We start from the raw sequence: 8,072 nt of genomic DNA, 5'->3' as shown, positions 1-8,072 counted from the left end.
CCATCAGAATAGATTACACAATGCACAATTGCACATGTTGTTGGTATCACGAACCAGACAGCGTCATTGGTTAGCGAAAAAATCCTGTTTGATCCGAGGTGGGCAAACTGCGGCCCTCGCGCCGCATGTGGCGCACGAAAGCCCCAAGAAACGTTATAAAAATATTGATCAAATATAAAGTAAAAATCTAATTACTGGAACGACATGATTAAATATTTTTTTAATGTATTTCATCATGATATTTATAAGATATAGTCTTACTGTCGCATTTATATAATACATTTTTGCGGGCGCAATAGCCCGACTTCAGAGCCCACACATTTCCAAAGGGTTTGATTGCTAAACATCCAAGACAAAGCGAAATGACCTAATTCGGATCACGAGCAACTCCGGCAAGTTTATTTCTTACAGTACTGTATACATGAAATTTTGACAAATTGGTTGGGGAATCGGTATTTATAAAATAATGTGTTATAAGTACATCTCGGGCTTATTACTCCCCCTTCTCCGAGGTGACTACTTCAAAAGAGATTCAATGAGCGTGAAACAATGATATAACTTCAATTGTTACTTGCAACTTTGTAAACGTATAGTGCAGGGGTTTTCAACCTTTTTGTCTGCGCCGACCTCTTTCGGACCATCATGGACCTTCGCGGACCCCCTCAAGTTTTCGTTCAAAATTAGCTCAATTATCGTGCAAACGTCATTTGTCCTGTGCAAATATTAATTTTCAATACAACATCCATTGTAGTAATATAGATATTCAACTCGAAGACTTTTCGGGTGCCTCTTTTCAAGAGTTAACGGCACACTGAAGGGATTCAAACAGAATGAAAAGCAAAACCAGAAAGGCTAAATATGACGCAACAATCAGAAATTACATACCATGAAGTCCGCAATGTAACAATGGCAACAATAAAAACTTGAAGTGTACGGTACTAGTAACATATCAATTTGAAACTAAACAATAACAAACACGAATTAGAACGCACTAATGGGAAATTTGTAAGTTAAACAGAAAATCTTTTTGTCTACATAAAATAGGCTTGGTCAATTGGATGATTGATTTGATGATTGCGTCTTCGGTTTGATACGAACGAGTGCCGAAAATCCATTTCCTCCAAGATATATTGGTTGCGAATGTGATATTAATGCGTAACGATCCGGAAGACAGCATTTGGTGAGAGTGAACATATCACGCCCAGTCTAGTCTATCTAGCATCTCATCTTGAAGTTGTTTAGTGGATACATCACAGAAAAGATATATTTCGTAGCGAAGTTTCAATTCCTTCATTCGGCCATATAAGGAAAAAATTCATTTCGAAGTCACCCCGTTTGACGTTGCGATCTCCAACATTTCAATTTTCAACAATCCCCAACAAAACATCTCCAAACAGCAACATGTTTGTATCAGCAGGCTATTGGCAATTTGGTTTGTACTGTCAGATATTTCATCTCAAACGACCAGACCATGTTAATGACGGGAGTCGTAAAGTTTTAGCAACTATGAAGCGAAACTATCTCATGCATTTTCTGATTGGAAAATATAATAAAAATTGTCAATCATTTTACAAATTTCGAGGCTTCGCGGACCTCCGGTTGAGAACCATTGTATAGTGCCATCATAATTGTAGCACTTCCAATTTGCATCTGTGTATAGCTATATAATTCTAATTCTAATCTAATTCGAAAAAGCTTGAATTTTTCTAGTTTTCCGAATCCGGGCGATGGCATAAACTTAACAAAGAACAGAGTGATGTATCACATTGACTGTAGAAATTTGGGTGAGAACCAGCCCGCGGTCATATTCCCGGTCAATAACATGCTAGCTCGTAAGAGAACCACAAGCACTACCATGATGCGATTAAAACGTTTTTAATTCACGCAAGTCGACACCATCACTATTTGGCGAACTGGCGTTTGGCTATATGGTAATGGGTATGCTTACTAGCGTATTCAGATTTTACGCTGCTGCCGGGCGACAAGGACATCCGCGACCGCACAAATTCTCCTGCTTATAAGCGATTGAAGATTTGAAAATTTTATGCTCTTCAAAATATCAAATCATCACAACTCAGTTGCTGATGTAGGTCTTCGATAAAATGAGCTGCTCTTTTTTGGTTATTCCTAACAGCGGCTCGCAATGTCCGTATTATGTTGATTGTCGGTGTAGGGGAAGGTGGGCGCAGTGGATACAGGGACACAATGGTACATCGTGAATATTTTTAAAATACAACAGCAAGAACGGGCCTATGCATCGCATGGGTGATTTAGCACTGTCTTACCAGCCGTAATCCTAACTTGGTTTAATTTCGCCAGGGCCGTAGTCTTTGTAAGAAAATGACTAGTTACCTAATTTTTTCAACCTGCGTAAATTTACATCAATGTACCTCTGGATCGTGTTTGAAATTGTACTTGAAATTAGTACGCTTAGACAGAGCAGGTATTTGTTACCCCGTATGCCATTCTGATTCTGACTGTAAATTTTTTATTATATTTTTCTCTGAAAAAGTGGGTGGGGCACATGCGAACAATTTGGATGGGGTACAATGGTCCATTGATATCCAAGGGCAGATTCTAATGAATATTTAAAAAGTTCACAGATGAGTGCGCAGAAGCGTGATCGTTACCAACACTCCCTTTAAAAGGAGGACAAGCTTATTTTACCACCCCTTATATTCAATGTCGATCGACGAGCCATCAGCGATCTTCATGCAAGTTTTATTACGATTCCAAACTTCAGGATGTAGGTTATTTGGCCCATTATGTGCTAAATTTAGTCGTCAGTAATCGTGATGACATTTTGTATGTATTGGTACTCGTTATCGCACGTTTTCGAAGTGATAGAACATTTATACAAATCCACATTTGCGGAAGAGTATATGGGTATTGGGTATGCTTTCATAATAATTTCCAGCTGCTTGACATTCATGAAATCTTTCATTCGGACAGTCATCATTACATTACGCAATCTGAAGTACTCGGCATTAAAAAAATGATTATCAAGGAATACAGGATCGTTTTACCGCTAAGCTTGGAACAATACCGAATCGCTCACCTTTGGTCTACAGCTGCAGCCAACAAACATGAAACAGGTGGGGGAGATGGAGTTGAGATAATTGTGAACGAACCCCGTGATTCTGGTCAATTCACTTACAAGAAATTACATTTGCGATCTAAACTACCCTCGCTTATACGGGCATTAGTGCCGAAGGGAGCCGAGGAGCTGCATCAAACATCACAAAATGACTACCCGTATGTCAGTACCGACATGGCAAACCCCGATTATATGAAGGAGAAATTCGTTTTTGAAGTGAAGTCATGGCACAAAGAAGATTTCGGTGAGCTAGACAACGTACACAACCTGACACCCGAAGAGTTGCAGGAGAGAGAAATTGTTTTCATCGATTTGGTGAATGATAAAGTCGACCCACGTGACTATGCAGAAACCGAAGACCCGATGAAATTCGTGCCGAAAACATCTAAGCTGGGGCCGCTCACTGACAACTGGCTGCAAGACATGAAAAGCGGAAAATTCCAGTCGCACCCTCACGTGTGCGTCTACAAGTTGGTTCGCGTGCACTTCCAGTGGTTTGGCATGCAAGAGACAGTGGAGAGCAGGATCCATCTCGCCTTCCGTCGATACATGCACAAGCTGCACAGACAGCTGTACTGCTGGATGGATAATTGGTCCGGTCTCACGATGAATGACGTCAGAAAGTTTGAAGCGGAAACGAAAGATGAGCTTAACCGGCTGAGATTTTCTGGTCAACCGCGAGGAATGTCAGAAAAATGATCGTAAAGTCTGCGATCACAGAATATGTTGAAGCTATACGCTTAAATAACCTTTGTTTTGTTACGTTAATGATGAATAGGCTTACCATACGTCCTCTTTTAAGAGGATTTGTCCTCTTTTTTGACTGTTTTAAATTGTCCTCGGAGGACGCCCTTTTGTCCTCTTTTTTGAGATTTTGTCCTCTTATTTGAAAATTTATGTCCGATTTAGAGCAAATTGCGAGTGATGAGGCGCAAATTAGCACAGAAGTGGCGCTCCGGCGGGTATTTCGGAGTGAAAAACGGTGATTTTAGCTCTGAACGAAAAGATGACCTTTTTTTTATAGTCATCCACCTGGCAATGTGGAGAGAAAAACGGTATTTTGAGGTCTGAGCGGAAAAGATGAACTTTTTTTTTTTCCAGTTAACCGCTCTCAAAGTGGGAAAAATTCACCGGTTTTTGAGAATTCTACTCTGGTTTTGCAAATTGCAAATTTCTGAAAAAGTGTCCTCTTTTTAGATTTCCAAAATATGGTAAGCCTAATGATGAATAACTAATGTCATTCCGCTATATCTTTGTATCATTGTTTGTTGTAAAGTGAAATGTCACAAATTTGTTAATGTGACCTTTGAACGCAAGTAACTATATACTGTATAGCTAAAATATAGGCTTCCAGTGTTTTAGATCGACAAAGATTTCAAGTATCTATGTGTAGCAATATTCGATTTATGTATTGCTTGCAAAGTACAGAAACCAATATTGCAGAAACATTACGTCCACTCACTATCTTGGCTTCGTCGATATTAGTAATTTAAGGTAATATGATATTTGAAAACAGGTATATCGGACGGTCCCTGCCAACACAGCTGGCGAAAAACATATGTAGCGAACTACCGACAATCAGTCCTACTGAGTATGAACATTATTGTCGAAAAACTGCTCTATTATAGGGTTGCCATACGTCCGGAATTTCCCGGACATGTCCGGAATTTCACTGTTTTTGCTGCGTCCGGGAGGAATTTCTAAAATATGCCTAAATGTCCGGAATTTTGAAGGCTTGAAGTAAGCTCATCATTTTTTCGTAGATCAACATAAACAAGATTGTTTTTGGGCAGATTTAGTAAATTTTTCTTCGCTCTGCGCGCGATTTAGTATCACATATATTCGTTTTAATATGGGGACTACCACCCTCGCAAAAACTGCAATAAGAAATAGCATTTATTTACAGAAATAGGTAATCGCAATTACAAGGTAACGGTATATTCATAGAGTTGGTTGAGGCTGTTTGGTTGCTTTATTCAAAGATAGTTTGCCTCTATTCTGGGGTTTTCGAAGACGTTGAACGATCAGCTTCCAAAATAGGCTGTGAGTAAGTCTGGGAAAATTTGCCGACCTTTAATTAGTAATCAGCAGGGCCACGGCAAGTTGGAAATGAAGTCGTGACCATAAAAGGTTGGAAACCACAGGATGTGCGGTGTTTATGTAGCTCAGTGGTGCAGTGTGCACCGGCATTAGGCTGATAAATAATCTTATCGGTGTGACATGTTGCATTTTCGAAGTCATCATCCTCCACCAGCTCTACCGCCAACTATGATCATGTGGGCGGAGAGAGGATCAAAATTATATAGTAATATATAGAAGAACCAATATTATTGACATAATTCCACAATAAGCGGGGAGATAGCGTAGTGGTGACGATAAGGGCCCACTAATCGGGCGGCCCCGATACGATTACCGCCGGAGGCTTATCTGGTCTCCTCTTTCGCCGCCATAAAAAGCCCAGAAAAAGATCCGACGAAAGAAAGCACTCACAAGGAATAAAAAGAACTAGATGGGCCGCGGCTTCAAAAATATCAACATCGAAAAGAACTGTGACGTCGGGGGCCTATCTGTTCATTACAACGCATTGTGTCTTATCGCACTGTACATTGTGTGTCTTGTTCAGATATAAATATAACTTAACGATCATTAATTATTATCATTATCGGTATCGATTATCGATTACCGAGGAGGATTAGCTCTCCGCACTCTTCTGTAATTCATTCAAATCATTTACGACCAGATGCATATAGTAAGCCCCCAGAAGTTGCATCGATTACCGCACGGTGGGCCGATCAGTGTTAATCTGTGCGGGAGGGGGCTGAAAAAATGCGGCTTCGGCCGTGGTTACAACTTACAACCCACGGCCACATACTCCTGAACCGGATGGTGACCAGTGACCACCTCTAGTCGATAGACAAAGCTTTGCTGGTCTGACGTCATATTGGTCGACAATGTGCTCATAACTCATTTAAAATCCACTAGTGGGCGCTAGAGAGCGTCCGGAATTTATGTCACAAAAATATGGTAACCCTACAGTCTATTCAAGCACTTAGTCGTTTTTATCAAAAATGTCTGTCATCTCATCGTACTAATTCAGCTTCTCATAAAAACCGCAAGCCTCGAATGTCCGGTTAGATGTGGCGTGTCAATGGAATGTGTAGTGAATCGGATACACCTCTATAAATCAAAGGCTTTTATTAACTAAGACACGCAATGCATGGAAACGCAATGGTTTTATACCTAGGCCTACATCCCATAACGTTCGGACAATCAACCAATTGGACAATGATGACAAAACCGAAATGGGACGATAGCGATCACCACAATCTCCCCCACTAATAAAATTAACATTAGTACTGAAAATAATCACTTCGACATCGATCACTTCCCCACATCGATCAGGAGCATCTCAGAGCCGTATTGCCCTGAATATTGTCGTTTTCTGCGATTTGAAGAGGAAGAGTGTTGTCTTCAGTACAGTATTGGTCTTATTGAGTCACCATTTCTTCCTCAATTTCGCTGGAGAAAGTATCCTAGTTCGATGGGAATTATCAACGAAAAACTCAAATAGCTCTGCTTCTAGTAGTTGGAATAGAGTCACATTTGTTTTGCATCGTCTTTGAAGACAACGCAACAATTTCCTGGGGTTGACAGAAAAATTTGAATTTCTTAAATTTTTTTCCTAATAAATTAAATATTTCAATTCAAGATTGCACGGCCTTTGCTGGTTTTCTAGTTGTCCACGTCTGCCTGGTACATGCGGTTTTCATGAAAACTATCCATAAATTTCCATCTTGTCGATGCCTAATTGCCCACACATACACTGATCGTGTGTGAATATGTTTCCTATAGCGGTAAGTTCACCGTATCGGGTCACAGCAGTCTGTGCTGCAATGCCTTTGCAAGTGAAACATCTGAATTTTTGTAAGTACATTGTGAAAATATATATACTTCGTAACGGCTTCTATTTTTGTGGACCTTCGTTAAGTTATCAATGTTCCAGTTTATGCATGTAAGCATATGTGCCTATTAATTGGGTTGTGAATATGCATTTTGATTTCAGGATGATGCCACAAGTTCATGCTGAAGATAGTGACTCGACCTTCGCCGTAAAAAGAGTGTTTTGCGGAAACCTGGAGGAGGCGACTTCCCAATATTACAGGGGCAATGTTCTTCGAGCAGTGTTGTCAGTGAATTTTTTCTCCGTCGCTGGGATCTCTGTTTTTGTTATTTCACGAAATATGTTTCCATTTTATGTTATTATGGTTCAATTGATATCGAATATATGCAATCAAGAATGTTCATTTGCAATAGTGTGCCATTTGGAAGAAGATACAGGATTTCAAGTAGGGTGTATATATTGAAATTACGCCCCTATCAATTCTAATCGCTAAGGTGAAATATTCGATGTACACCGCAAGGAATGGGGTGGATTCTGGTCATATACACCCGCAGGGTTAAGTAAGTTCTGTTTTCGTGTACCACCTATTGGGGTGTGTATACCCACTCTTTTCACTAAGAGTGTGCACTTTCTTTTATGCTTCAACATGTGTGTTCTGTAGACAAAAGAACTGAAAGTAATTAGAACTCAATGTATGATACGCGGAATTGAAAGTGAAATACAAATGCCCCTACTAAAAAGCGGAAACATATTTCTTTTGTCCATTAAGCTACAAAGATGATCTGATAACACATATGTAACTTTAAAAAAAGCCAGAATTTCCGAATTAGCAGGAAACGTCATTGGCTGCTAGATTATGATACGATAGGTAATTGCTAGATTGCGAAACGGCAGTTTCAAACGTTATCGTGAGCCATATTTACTGTGATGAAATATTTGATATGGGCGACAATGCGGTATGAGCGGAACCAAGCAACCCGGTACCTAAATTATATTCATTGATACTTTCGTGAAAACATATTTGTCACTCCATAACCACTGCGCGCGAAGCGCAACAAAATTTCTGGGCTTTAC

General features: G+C 40.0%; 1 pseudogene across 1 annotated transcript; it reads left to right on the top strand.

Moving 5' to 3' along the window:
* Positions 1 to 2,865: 2,865 nt before the first annotated feature.
* LOC145443354 (phosphatidylinositol transfer protein alpha isoform pseudogene) lies at positions 2,866 to 4,543 on the top strand (annotated as a pseudogene). Its single transcript, XR_013916409.1, has 2 exons — positions 2,866 to 3,860; positions 4,314 to 4,543. The product of XR_013916409.1 is annotated as a phosphatidylinositol transfer protein alpha isoform pseudogene (transcript).
* The last annotated feature ends 3,529 nt before the right edge of the window (positions 4,544 to 8,072 follow it).

The sequence above is a fragment of the Botryllus schlosseri genome, chromosome 7 (assembly GCF_051294905.1).
Source record: "Botryllus schlosseri isolate E-star chromosome 7, Bs_hap1, whole genome shotgun sequence".
NCBI classification, from domain to species: Eukaryota; Metazoa; Chordata; class Ascidiacea; order Stolidobranchia; family Styelidae; genus Botryllus; species Botryllus schlosseri.
The sequence above is the reverse complement of the archived record's forward strand: the minus strand, read 5'-3'. Positions and strand labels throughout refer to the sequence as shown.